This window comes from Cavia porcellus, unplaced genomic scaffold (assembly GCF_034190915.1).
Source record: "Cavia porcellus strain 051 isolate PalLab524CR breed Dunkin Hartley unplaced genomic scaffold, mCavPor4.1 scaffold_31, whole genome shotgun sequence".
Taxonomy (NCBI): domain Eukaryota; kingdom Metazoa; phylum Chordata; class Mammalia; order Rodentia; family Caviidae; genus Cavia; species Cavia porcellus.
Genome location: NW_026947514.1, coordinates 39,822,872 through 39,836,487, shown reverse-complemented (window position 1 = coordinate 39,836,487; position 13,616 = coordinate 39,822,872).

The following is a 13,616-nucleotide window of genomic DNA, read 5'->3' as shown; positions in this document are numbered from 1 at the left end:
CTAGCCTGCGAAAGATCAAAATGCAAAGTACATGTGGTTTCTGCTGAATGGGTACACTTTCACATCACCGGAAAGTCAGAACTTGTGAGTTGAGCTATTGGGACTCAGGAACTGTCTGTGTTTTTAAAAATATCAATCATAATTATAGTATAATATGCTTGGAGAAATGTGGAAGAGAGGAAGTGCTGGTTGTGGAAAATACTGGCTGACAAGTTCATATCATTTTATTATATGTAGATAATCTCCTGTATACCAGGAAAAAAACAAATGAATTTCCCCTACTATACTCTCAACACTGCATTTCTAACTCCAGACATGTAGGGAAAAACCAACTGCTTTTCCTCTACACTCACATTTCACATCAAACACGTCTGTGACCAAAAATGTGCAGGGTTTCCTATACCACCTAATTTTTGGACAATTCATTGCCCTACAATTTAATTCAGTTCTGACACTGTCTACCTGGAAGTAGCATCAGATTCCACAGCTAAAGGGCTCAGTCTTACAAGACTGCATCCCACTTCAATCACAGGAAGAAGACAGGCCTACAGATTTCCACAACTTCTATCTGACTGGCTATATCCTGGAGTTTCTAGAATCCCTTTTCAGGTTTGATAATTTGTTAGATTCACTGGTCCCAGGAAATGATTTACTGTTGTCTATTTGTTACAAAGACTACTATAACGCATACATTTGAACATCCAGATGAAGGTGCATAAGGCAAGCTCTGGAATTTCTCCATGGTGTGTATGTGTGGTAGGGTGCCACTCTCCCAGGACACAGACATGCTCACCAATAAGGAAGCTCTGTGATCTCTGTAGTTAGGAAATTTTACAGAGGCTTCACAACATAGAGATGCTCCATTACTAACTCAGTCTCCAGGTCCTTTCCCATTCCCAGGGGAAAGGGCAGAGGTGGGGATGAAAGTTCTAAGTTTCTGATCATAACTTGATGTTTCTGGTAACCAGACCCCATTGCATAACTTGCCAAGAACTATTATTATTTTTTAGAACAAAAGATGATCCAATCATCCAGGAAATTCCAAAAGAGTAGTAGGTTCGTATCAGAAACTGGGGCCAAAGATCAAATATTAGAACAAAAGATGCAGCAAGTACCTTAATCACTCAGGAAATTACAAGTGAGCTCTGTGCCAGGAACCAGAGCAGAGACCAAATACATATTTTGTACTGTTTCCTGTCTCCTTATGTCTCTTAATGCTCATTTGTAAACCAAGCACTGGGCCATAAGCAGCTGGGCTTTAAGTCTTATGATCAATACATAAGAAGGGTCTACATGCACCTATGCAATGAGCTGGAAATTCTGGCTCCAGAGAATCGCTTTTGAGAATGTTTTCTTAAAAAGCAGTCAAAGAATGTCTTGAATCAGCACAGCTCCACTGAGGAGAGACACTTCTACACTAGGGAGGAACACTTCTACACTGCTGGTGGAAATGTAAATTACTATAGCCACTATGAAAATCAGTATGGAAATTTCTCAAACTGGAAAGAGACCTACCGTGCAACTCAACTATACCACTCTTCAAGATATACTCCGAGCAAATAAAGTCAGTATACTATGGTGATTAAGTACATACTCATGTTTATTGTGACACATTTCACAGTAACTAAGACATGGAATGAGCCTAGCTATCCATGCATGGATGAACAGATAAATAAAATGTGGGGTACATAACAATGGAGTATTATTCAGCCATAAAGAACAAAATTTTGTCATTAGCAGGAAAGTTAATGGAAGTGGAGATCATGTTAAGAAAAAGCAAAATAAGCTAGAATCAGAAAGACAAGTATGCTTTATTTAATGTGTAGAATCTTTAAAAAAAATAAAAAGATGACACAAAAATAAAGAGGAGACTCCTGTTAACAGCAAAGTAGGAAGGTAGAGGGAAGTATGAAGAAGCATAATGAGGGAAAAATCTGATCAAATGACACACTGAAACCCAATATTTTGTAAAATAATATGTAATAAAAACTTCTATTAAAAAGTAAAGAAAACAAAAGTACTTAATGATCACATTGTCTTAAGACTAATATAAGTACAGGCAAAATCACTTATGAGATTTAATTCAGGAACTGTTTTCTTTCAGACATAAATAACCACTGTCTTTATTTTTTAATGTCTACTTTAAAAACAATATAATATGAAATAAATAAGGAGAATAGATCATCTCTACCCTTCTATCACTGCCTTCTCACCCTATTTTTCCCTAAAAATCAATCAACTTGCTACTCAGAAATAAACATTGGTTCTTTTCTGCAGTTTTGCTAGTATTTTATAAATGTTTGTTACACTAGTTCAGGTTAACTACATCTAAAATACGAATGAGTCAATAAACAATGTTGTTTCCCCTGAGCCAACAATAAAATTGTGGATGATCAAAGTGTATAATTTCAACCATCAAGTTGCTAAGTTTGGAATTTTTTACTATATTCTAGGACAGTGTCTAAAATTGGCTTTCCTGAAAACAATTTGAGACCCAAAGTTATACACAGAAGACGTGTTAGGAGAGATCTAAGGAGATAAGCTTCCAAAAAAAAGGAAGACAGTATTAGGCAGAGAGAGAAGCTAGGACACAATGAATTTGCAACGGAGACCTCAGTTAATGCAACAGGGCCCTGGAGCTAGGATGACCTCGTCATGCTGTCAATTTGAATTGAAATGTGCCACCTTCCCTACACATCAGTTAGGTAGTGCTTTCAGGGCACTTCAGCAGAGAGGGTATAGAATTTGGTAAGCCCATTTCCTGTGGCTGAGAGCAATGTCCAGAAGAAGACACTAACGTAAAGCTGTCAGTTGATATTCTCAGCAGGTCGGGTTGCTGTGCCAACCTTGAACAAGGCTGAGCAGTACACCGTGGAGTTCAGCAGTCTGCCACTGTATGCAGGCTCACTTGTTTCTCACAGGTTTGCTCTATCTAGGAGCAGCTTTTCCAGGAGTTCGGCTGGAACACCTCATGGCAATTTAGAAAGGTTACTGGAATGAAGCCCAGCCCCAGATGCCACCATTGATTTTTGGGTTATAACCAATCCTCATTATCCTCCTTGTGTGGTGGCTATGGCTGGCGTCCTGGAACAAGAGGGTGTGGAAACACCCAAAGAAGCCTCTGTGGATCACCTGGATGCCCTCAACATTCACCTCCCTGTCCCTACTATGAAGAAGTAGCCCTACCTCCTTCTGTTGATGAGGGACAATTACTCTTACCAGGATAGTGATTCCTCTTCTTTCTTAATCTCTTGGCAAATGGGGTTCAAAATAACTGGGTGGCAGCTGAAGCTTAAAATGCAGCTGGGCCTTTATTACACTGTTGGATAGCAGAGCCAGCCTCCAGCCCCAAGAATTCAAAGTAGGGATGGAAGGCGCACATTTCTTGAATGGATCACTGCGAGTGATGCTACAAAGGCTCATTTCCATTCTATGCTTCTCAAGCCCTTGTATTTCATAGGAATAGAGAAGTGGTTGGGGATGTAGTTCAATGGTAGAGCACTTACTTAACATGTGTGAAGCTCTGTGTACGCTAGCACTAGGAAAATTTTAAAAGAGTATAGAAGACCACACAATGTTTTCTTGGCCAATAGCACAAACCTCACAGGGTGTCATCTCCAGGATGGCGCATTAGCTTCATCTTTTGAGTCTGTTCCATCATTCTGTCGGTCTTCTTTGGTCTGGGTGACACAACATATCATAGAACCAAAACAAGTGGACCCCAAAACTGTGTATCATGGGTATCCACTGCTTTGCTGTGAGTGGGTCTCTAGGTGAGTGTGAAAGAAGCCAGTTCATGATGGGTTGAGCATTGCATGAGTGACACTGGCACTGACTTTATAGAAAATATGCAAAAGGTGAGTAAGATCAGTGCTGCAAACTTATGAACATAAATGACTGTAATTTCAGTTGTAAGAGGTAGACTTCTTGTGCCTATTGGCTACTACTGGCTACTAAATAGGTGTTGTTTGTGTTTAACTCCTGTGTCTTTGGATTTAAGGGATTAAGTAAAAATAGTTTTTACAATATTACTTAATTCTACAGAAGTTATCTAACTCACCATTATAAAAAGTACAGAAAAGAACTATTGAAAATACTAAATATCAGTCTATACTTTTGTTAAAGTCCCATTCGAGATAGTCCATGCTTTGTATAGTTCTTTTTTAACTGAGGCTATTAAATTATTAGGAATTTTGGATTCTGTTTAAAATAGAAATATTGTCATAAAGTAGGAATCATGAAAATTTTTTTCAAAAACTTATAACAGAATTTTAAGCAGTTTAACACAGCTATTAGTTAAGAAGAAACAAGCTGGGCATGGTGGTGCACATGCTGTAATTTGAGCACTCTGAGAAACTGAAAAAAGAGGATTGCAAGTCTAAGTCCAGGCCTAGCAATTTTGTGAGGCCCTGCCTCAAAATATATAAATAAAATTATACATATATATATATATATAAAGGGTTGGAGATGTATCTCAGTGCAAAGGCCCTGAGTTCAATTATAAGTTTATAAGTACTGGAGGAAAAAAAAGGAGATAATGCAACAAATGATGATGGGCTAGTTGAGTCTGACAAAATTTCAGAAATCATTGCAAAACATGGTCATGCTCATACACTTACTGAAACTGTCGTTTGAATTTAGTCAGCAATTTCAATGTGATAAATCACAATCCACTATTTTAAGAGCTACTGTTGAGCAATGACTCAGTCGTAAGATGTTCCTGAGTTGTCAAATAACATTGAAAAGCAATTAATTGGCTCATTAAAAATGAAGATATTTCTGTTCAGGTTGATTCAACAGGCACCGACTCAACAACTATAATTTTTTGTTAGCTCAGTGATAACTGAGTTGAAAGGATATTTATAAGTTATTTAAGTGCTAACCAAATGATAACAACTATTTTTGCTGTTGTGAAATTTTTATTTGATGAAGCGTAAGTACAACTAGAGAATTAAATGCCTCCAAAGGAATAAATTCTATAGTTGGAAGACACAAGTTTCTGCTTACCTAGGAACTATGTCCTACAGTTCTTAGGGATAAACTACATTGTTTCATCAACAATAACTAGTTGCAAAAAATGTTACCTAAGCCTTTTACCAGTTTGTACTGTGCTAATTAAAACGATGAATAAAGTCACATCCTTTTTAGAAAGTTTAATGTTGATAAGGAACAGCATATGATGCTTCTTCTATGTATAGAATTTAAATGGTTTTCTGAAGGAAACTGTCAGCAAGATTTGTAAAGCTTTGTTGGTACAATTCAATTTTTAGAAAGTAGATTAATGGAGATTAGTGAACACAAAATACAATTTATCATTTGCATTTTTCATAAACTTGATGAAGTGCCACTTCAATGAAATTAATGATAATAAAAATACAAATTAGCAGACTTCATTGGAAGTACTTGAGAGCAATTCAAAGGAAAATGATTCTTTAGTATCCAGGAGTTAGCTGAAATCAATGGATCACTCCCCATAAATGGGCTTAGGAATTATTTAGATAGTTTAAGTCAGACTTCCAATCAGAAAGCACTTGGAGCAGCATGGTTTCATAAAAACTAAAATCTAGAAAAACAATACTCATTGTCTTGTAGTCAGCATGAGGCTTCATGAGTAGAAGTTCCCACTCCTTTAGACAGGAACTCCAAGTCCCCATGATATTTCTGAGAGTCCCAGAGGCATAACTCATGTGCACTAATTCATTGGTCTGATCATTCACTTGCTGTGTCTGGCCCCAAACTGTGCTGTGGCTCTGCTCAGCTGAATGCCACCCAGTTACTTGTTACTGATTTCTGCACCAGGCACAAATCCTTGACAACTGCTGCTCTCAACTCGTGTGACATGGACCGCATGGGATGGTTGAGCAGCAGTGACCACACAGCCACATAGGACCTGCTGATGGTCCTTTGTATTATACTGTGTTGGAGGGTCCCACAGTAACATTTCTTAAACTTGGATGTATTTTTATAGCAAAAGTCAAACAACGGAACTACTCTCTAACCCTTAGTGTTTTTAGCAGGATCCAGTTCACATCAGACTTTTTCCCTTTATGAAAAGCTGCTGTTGAGATTCAGCTGTCATTGTATTATCATTTGTCCCACTGGGTTCTTAATATCTATAGTTGCCTAAAATTCCCAAAATAACTTGATTCCAATTGTTTTTTGATAAAGTTTATCAACATCTACATAATCAAGTGAAAAACATATAAGTAAACTGAGGTGAAAAGAAAGTGGTCTGTATCTGTCCACAGCTACATTAGAGTCTCAGTGTTGGCCATGTTAGGATATGTTATTATAGTCTCATAGTAATTGTAAAAGATTTTTTTACTGGAAAAAATGTAGATCTAGAAGAGAAAAAACTAAAACTTACATTTCAGACTAGATCCTAGTCTTACATATCCCACTAATTTTCTGAGTAATCTGAGGTTGTTGACAGTTTCTTGGTGAAGTATATTAAATAGTTACAAGGTGGATTTGAAATGAAATACAGTGATAGATGTGAAAGTGCTTTGACACTATTCTATTCACCTTGAGGGATTCTTTTATTTTCTAAAATAAAATTGGTTATTAGTTAACTTTAATATCTACTTATTTAATTATGACATTTATTGTGTGTTTCTAAATCTTATTCCCTTAAGGGCTGTATGAGGTAAGTGATTTTAGAGGAGTTTTATTATAAAGGACTTACAGATGAAGAAGCTCAAATCCTTTGTTTCAGATGAGGAAACCCAGTGCAAAGGAGAAAGGTTTATCAGCACTGTGGCTGGTAAAACAGATCAGGGGCCCTGAATCTCAATCAGTGTACAACACTCAGTCCAGCATGTCACGGAAGAGTATTGTCAAGGACACTGTTTCTCCCTTTTAAGAGACTAAGTCCATATAGTTGTTCGACCTACTTATCTGTGGTGCTTCCAAGTGCTCTATGGTGATATTTATTCACACCATCTCTCACTTCCAGAGCTTCCACACAGCAGTGCTCATGGAGCCCCGTTTTTAGAACACCAACAAAATGGTATTTCTTGAGCTCCTTTTCTGTGCTAAGCATTACTGGGGACATTGAGAATATAGCTTTCAACTAGGCAGGCAAAACACTGCACAGAGTGTACAATCTATTGCATTGCCTGACATAAAAGTACTACAATATGTGTGTTAAAACTAACCTATTCTCAGGAACATATAGGACACACAATGAATATTCTTTCTTTAGTTGGAAGGCTCTGTTGGAATATTTATTCTCCATCTTGAACAGTATTCACGCTTCAGGTTTCCTAAAGGCAGTTTCCAAGTTCTTGAGTCATTTAAAAGTCTGTTACCTATGAATGCCCACATGTCACAAGAGAATCATCTGTATGTCTCATGGCATCTATTCCCTAAACATGGAGCACCCCTCACTTGAGCAGGGAGAAGCAAGGAGCAAGCTTCAAACATCTGCGCCTGACTGCTTCATTTTCCCTCCACATTTTGGAGCAGTGAACATTCATTCAGCTACTTTATTCTCCCAATTCTCTCTTCCTCCTCTCCCCTTCCCCCCTCCTCCCCCTCCTCCCCCTTTTTCCTCTTCCTCCTCTCCCCCTTCTTCTTCTTCTTCTTCTTCTTCTTCTTCTTCTTCTTCTTCTTCTTCTTCTTCTTCTTCTTCTTCTTCATCTTCTTCTTCTTCTTTTTCTTCTTCCTCTTTCTTCTCCTCTTCCTCTTCCTCCTCATTCTTCCTCTTTTTGGTTGCTGACGTTCAACAATATTGTCCTTCTGACTGTAGTAATGGTAGCAGGTGTGTAAAGGTCTGGAAACTAGAGCTGAGATTAGGAGTCAACAGCCCATAGTCAGAACCAAGATAAAAAAAATTAAGGGTTAAAATGCAGCTGGGTAAGGCCACCAAAAAGAAGAACAGAAATTCGAAGACTAGTACAGGTGGTAAGGCTCCTTATAGTGTCACTTCTAATCAGTTTAATTTACAAACAATAAAAAATTTCACTTCATGTGATTTTGATATGTTTTGATGTCTTGAGATGTACATACACCTTGTATCTACCACTTAACCAAGGTGATAGTGTTTTAGGGTAGCCTCCAATTTCCCCACCATATTTTCTTCTCTATTTTTTCCTGCACATTATAGGATAGCCAAACTCTGTTATTTGTTTTTGCTCCAAAAGTATCAGTTAAGTACTATTATCGGTGACACTTCAAGGCAAACTCTTATACCTGAATCTAGTTGTCACAGAGCTTACTAACAGGATCTGAAATAAGACTTGGAGAATTTACATGCAGCAAGAACCAGAGGTGTCCTGCTGACTGGTCATAGTGTGTGTACGTATGAGTGTGTGTGTGTGTGTGTGTGTGTGTGTGTGTGTGTGTAAGGAATAGTCAGATCAAGGGTCCAGACAGCTACTTGAAAAATACAAAAAACTTTTGACAGCTCACTGACAGTCTTTCTTTTGTCTCTTACAAAATAAGAAGCATGAACCAAATTCAGAGGCAGAGATGAAGTCACGACTTGGAAAGTACTAAGGAAAGTAATGATAGACTGTCAGTTCCCAAGACCCACCTCAAAACTTGGCAAATAGTACAAGTTTAATTTTATAATCCCTGATATGATCCACGAAGTTTTGGCTTAGTTGCTGCTGCCATGTAATTTATACTTACATAGGAATGGAACTAACCTGTTGTTGCAAGCCCAGATATAAAATTAACTTCTTGTGATTGACTCTGATTCTTCACAGGCAAGTTCTGACACACTTAACCAAAAGAAACATTGTAAGATTTCTAACATAAAAGCCAAAGAGTTAATGTTTCTGTATTATCCACCCAAAAAATCAAATGGAATACATTATCCACCCAAAATTTGGAAAATGTGAATTGTTAGTGCTGAGGGCACATGGGAAGAAAACCAAGATAAGATAAATATTAAGCAATGTGAGGTTGTTCTTTGGTTTGAGCTTTAATTATGTTATTATAGTTTTTCATTAAAAATGTTTATCTTTAAATCTTCTGACTAAAAAATTACAACTTGTAGTGGAAATTAACATCTAGGGGGAAATATTGTCTAGATGTTTTGTTTACTGGCATTTTAATATTTTGGAATTTTTTGGTATAAGGGTTTTCTTCCTGCTAGAAACCAAAATTGTTTTGGAGGAAATGTGTGTTACACACATAGCTTATAAAAGTAGGCATTTCTGTCCTAAGATTTATTTTACAATCTTTTCACCTGATTCCCTCACCTGATTGTGTATATTATGACATGCAAAAAAGAAAGTGTTTTTCAGAGACTGAAACAAACTTGGATGGAGAGGCACAGCAGTTCTAGAAGAGTCACCATCTGGCAAGAGCTTCTTGCATAGCAGTGTTTGGGCGAAAGTGCACCAGGCTGCATGCAGAATTCGAAGATGTTTCTCTTTATGAGGCAGGAACAAATTTTGGTCCCAAATAAAGAATAATAATGGAACAGTGATTTGTATCATAACCATAACAAACTCAAATCCTAGCAAATGAGTTCTTAAAACTCCTACATTTATAGGATTCCAAGATTGACAGTATACTTTTTACCCTTCACTTTCATAAAAATCAGATAATTCTAAGCTTATCCCAGCTGGATTCTGCAATTGTTAGTTATTTTCTTCTTTCTTTCTTTCTTTTTTTTTTTTTTTTTTTTTTTTTTTGTCTTTTTCCTTTTTATAGGTACCGGGGACCAAACCCACGACTGCCTGCTTGCAAGGCAGGCGCTTATGCCGCTGAGCTAAATCCCCAGCCCCAATTGTTAGTTATTTTCAATGAAGAGACTTAGTGACCTTGCCACTAAAAAATAATATAAAATGTGTAAAATTGGAATGGTCACTCTAAAGATAGCAAGGATGAAGGAAAGAAAAAAACACGTTTTTAACTTCGTAGAAAGAAATTTGTCCTATTTGTAATTCATGTAAGGTTAATAACTTCTACAAACATATGTGGAAATTGATATGATGTAGTTTGCTGAAAGCAGATTATATCAAAGTTGCGCTTTTGTACAAATTTGTTCTTCAACTGCTAAATGTGCCTGTATAACCTGCCAAAGAAAAACTAATTTAATTTGCAGTTAAATTTGAATTATCATTGTTTGTAAACATTAAGCTGCTGCATTAATTTTCAAATTCTTGTGATTTTGCATTCTATAATTCATCACATATATATTTTTTTACCACAAGATGTTTACGATGCAGTATGTAGTATATGAACTTACAGAGAGACTCAACAATGTTTGCTACATGTAATAAATTCAGCAGGAAGACAAACTGTATGCTATTGTATTGTATTGTTGTACATCAGAAGCATAGATAGTTCAGTATACTGATTGGATATCTCCAGGCTTACATGCAAATATAGTTGACCTTCAAACATCATGGATAGGAACAGTGCAGATTTATTTATATGTGGGTTTTTTTTAAAAAAAAAGTGTGACATTTGAAAAACTTTGCAGAGTACATACACTACAACTATTAAAATTTAAGAAAAAATTACTTATGAATGCATAAGATATATATAGAAAATGGTCTCTCTTATCAGATAATCTGTGACCTATGTTACCAGCAAGGCTTTCAGTCAACAGACGAGGCAAATAAGTTTTAGGAGAGTCAAAATTTATACGTGAATTTTTGCCTGGGGTCTGAATAGTGTGGGTGTTAAGGTCGCCTGGATTGCCCAGTGATTAACTGACTAGAAATAGAAGGTACCCCTAGACAGAAGGGAAGATTGCATATTACTATGCATGTTACTTTGGTTTTACTTGAACAGTTTACATCAGTCCATTTTCTATCTTCTGCAGCATAGCAATTCTATTTTTAAAAATTTAGTTGTTGCCTTAGCATTTGCAGGATACATCTATGGCGAACCTAAGCCCACTTTCAAATAATCTTACACTGCCTCACAGGGGACGCAAGCACTTACACCGGTGTCTCCACTTCCTTCTTCTTTCCATCCATGTAATATTACCACCATAATTACCACCATAATTTCCCTTTCGAATTCCCCATAAGCTAGAATCCAGGAAACATTTTTCTGCTAGTTTTCTTTTTTCTGAACAAACTGTTACATGTTAGAATAAGAGTAAAAAAATGTTTGATACTAGATTAATTTGTTCTTTTGTTTTCTTTCTTTACATATTTTCAAGTTTTTGATCTATATTATTTTCCAGAGAACAGCTAACATTTCTTGTAAGGTAGGTCTACTGGCAATAGATTTTATACTTTATTTGTCTCAGAAAGTCTTTCAGGTTTCCTTTTGAAGAAAGAAACATATTTTTACCCTTTTGAAAGATAACTTTGCTGAGGACAGACTTTTAGTATTTCTTTTTTTCAGTGTTTTAGATATTTTCCTCCACTCTCTTCTTGCCTGGATGGTTTCTGAAAAGATGTTTCATGTAATTCTTGTCCTGCCTTCTCAATAATTAAGGATTTCCTCCCATACTCTCTTATTAATGGCCAGCTTTTTCTTTCAAGATTTTGCCTGTCTTTGATTTTTCAGCTGTTAATTATGCCCTGTGTTGGTTTAGATTTTTTTGCTATTTATCCTACTTGCTTTCTCTGAGAATTCTGGATCTGTGCTTGGTATTTATCATTAATTTTGGACAATTCTCAGCCACTGCTTTTTGAAATATTTTTTTCTTTCCTCTATACTGTCTCCTGCAGCAGTGCCCTTACAGTTAGTTACACTTTTTTTTTTTTTTTGTAACTGTTTCTGTCTTGGGTATTTTGTCTTTTTCAGTTGTTTTTCTTTGTATTTTGGTTTTAGAAGTTGAACTGACACATGTCAATTCAAAGGCTACTCTTTCTTTCCTGGGCTATGACCAGTCTGTTGATGAACCTATTAAAGGCAACTGTATTTCAAACGCAAAAGAGGATTGTTTCCTGACCTTCAGAGTAAAAATGCAGTAGCCATTCCAAGAGGAAAACTAAAGAAAATTGTAAAAAAAAAAAAAAAAAAAAAAAAAACTCAAGGAAAGGGTTGAGGTCCCACGACTTTGTCTACACTGAGATTCCAGCAGTTCCTCAGTTACAGTATGGTGTATTCCTGCTGACAGTGGCTCAGGCCATGGCAGTGGTAAAGTGAACTTTCTCTCTCTCTCTCCCCCTTCCTTCTCCCTCTAGTCCCTTTGTCCCTCCTCCTGCTTCTGTATCTCTCCAGTTTTTTGGGTCAACAGTTTCCACTGTGACTTCATTTCTCTGATAGAACTAAGGAAATTTGTAGATTTTCAGTTTGCTTAGCTTTGTTTAGTTTGCTATGAAAATGCAGGAGTGACAATTCCAAGCCTTTTAACATCTGGACAGAAACTTGGAGGTCTCAGCAGTGGATCATGTCTGTAATCCCAGCACTGGAGGGCAAGGCAGGAAGACTGCAAATTAGAGGACTGAGAGAACATGGCGGACAGACAACAGCAACTACTGAACGCTCTCTAAAGGCTCGGCTCAGAGGCCAGGAATGATGCGGACTAAGGAGATACGAACCAGTAGAGATATGCTCTGCTGACTCAGGAACGAACTGGGCTGAGAGAATCCAACTTGGAATACAGTCCTGGCGCTAAAATAGGAACAGAAAAATCTCGGTGTGGAGGCTCGACTCCGCGCCATTGGAAACCGCGGTTTGGATTTTCCGCCGCCGGGCGGCCGGCTACCTCCACAGCGGCTCGGCAAGGAGAGACGCGACCGCCGAGCTCTGGGAACGGGAGTAGTTCCCGCGCCATCGGAAACCGCGGTCTGGATTGCCCGCCGCCCGGCGGCCAGCGGCTCGGCAAGGAGAGACGCGACCACCGAGCTCTGGGAACGGGAGTAGTTCCCGCGCCATCGGAAACCGCGGTTTGGATTTCCCGCCGCCCGGCGGCCGGCGCCTCCACAGCGGCTCGGCAAGGAGAGACGCGACTGCCGAGCTCTGGGAACGGGAGTCTCCGAACGGAGTCGGAAACGCGACGGACAGGGAGGAAGGCTGACTGGTGGCGAGGTGAGCGAGGAACTGACTCCCTATCGCAGTTTGACTCCAGCGGAGGTTTTTCTGGGCGCGGGCAGTCCTGTAAGAGCAGGGCGCGGTGGCAACTGCAGCCGCACATTTCCCTCTCGGACGGGATTGGTGAAAGGTGCCTGGCCAGAGTGACGCTACTGGCGGACTCCCTAGGCTGGCCTAACCCAGATCCCAGAGCCTGACGGTGGCCCGGAGGAGCGACCGACTCCCGCGTAGGCTGCCTCCTCCGCAACTCCCTGGTACGCAGCGGTGGGCGGGAACAACTAGCCAGCGCAATTTGATCAAGCTGTGGCTGACAGGCAGGGAAGCCGGGCCTCCTGTGTAAGATTACATTTTATAAGGAACAGAAAATATGGGGAAGGGAAGCAACAAAAAAGGCTCCTCGACCCCCAATCCTGAGAATCAGGCAATAGTGGACACTGCACCAATATACATTAAGCGCCATTTAGAGAGCCTCATAGACCAATTCAGGAATGAAGTTATCAATGACCTGAAGCTAGAAGTATGCAGAATAGTTAGAGAAATGCTAAGCACCACCCAGGAAAAAGCAGATGGTGGAATGGAAGAACAGAAAAAGAGGGGAGAATTGCTTGATGGAGAAAACAGAGAAAGCATTGAGTATGTGAAGCAGGTGCAAAGGGACT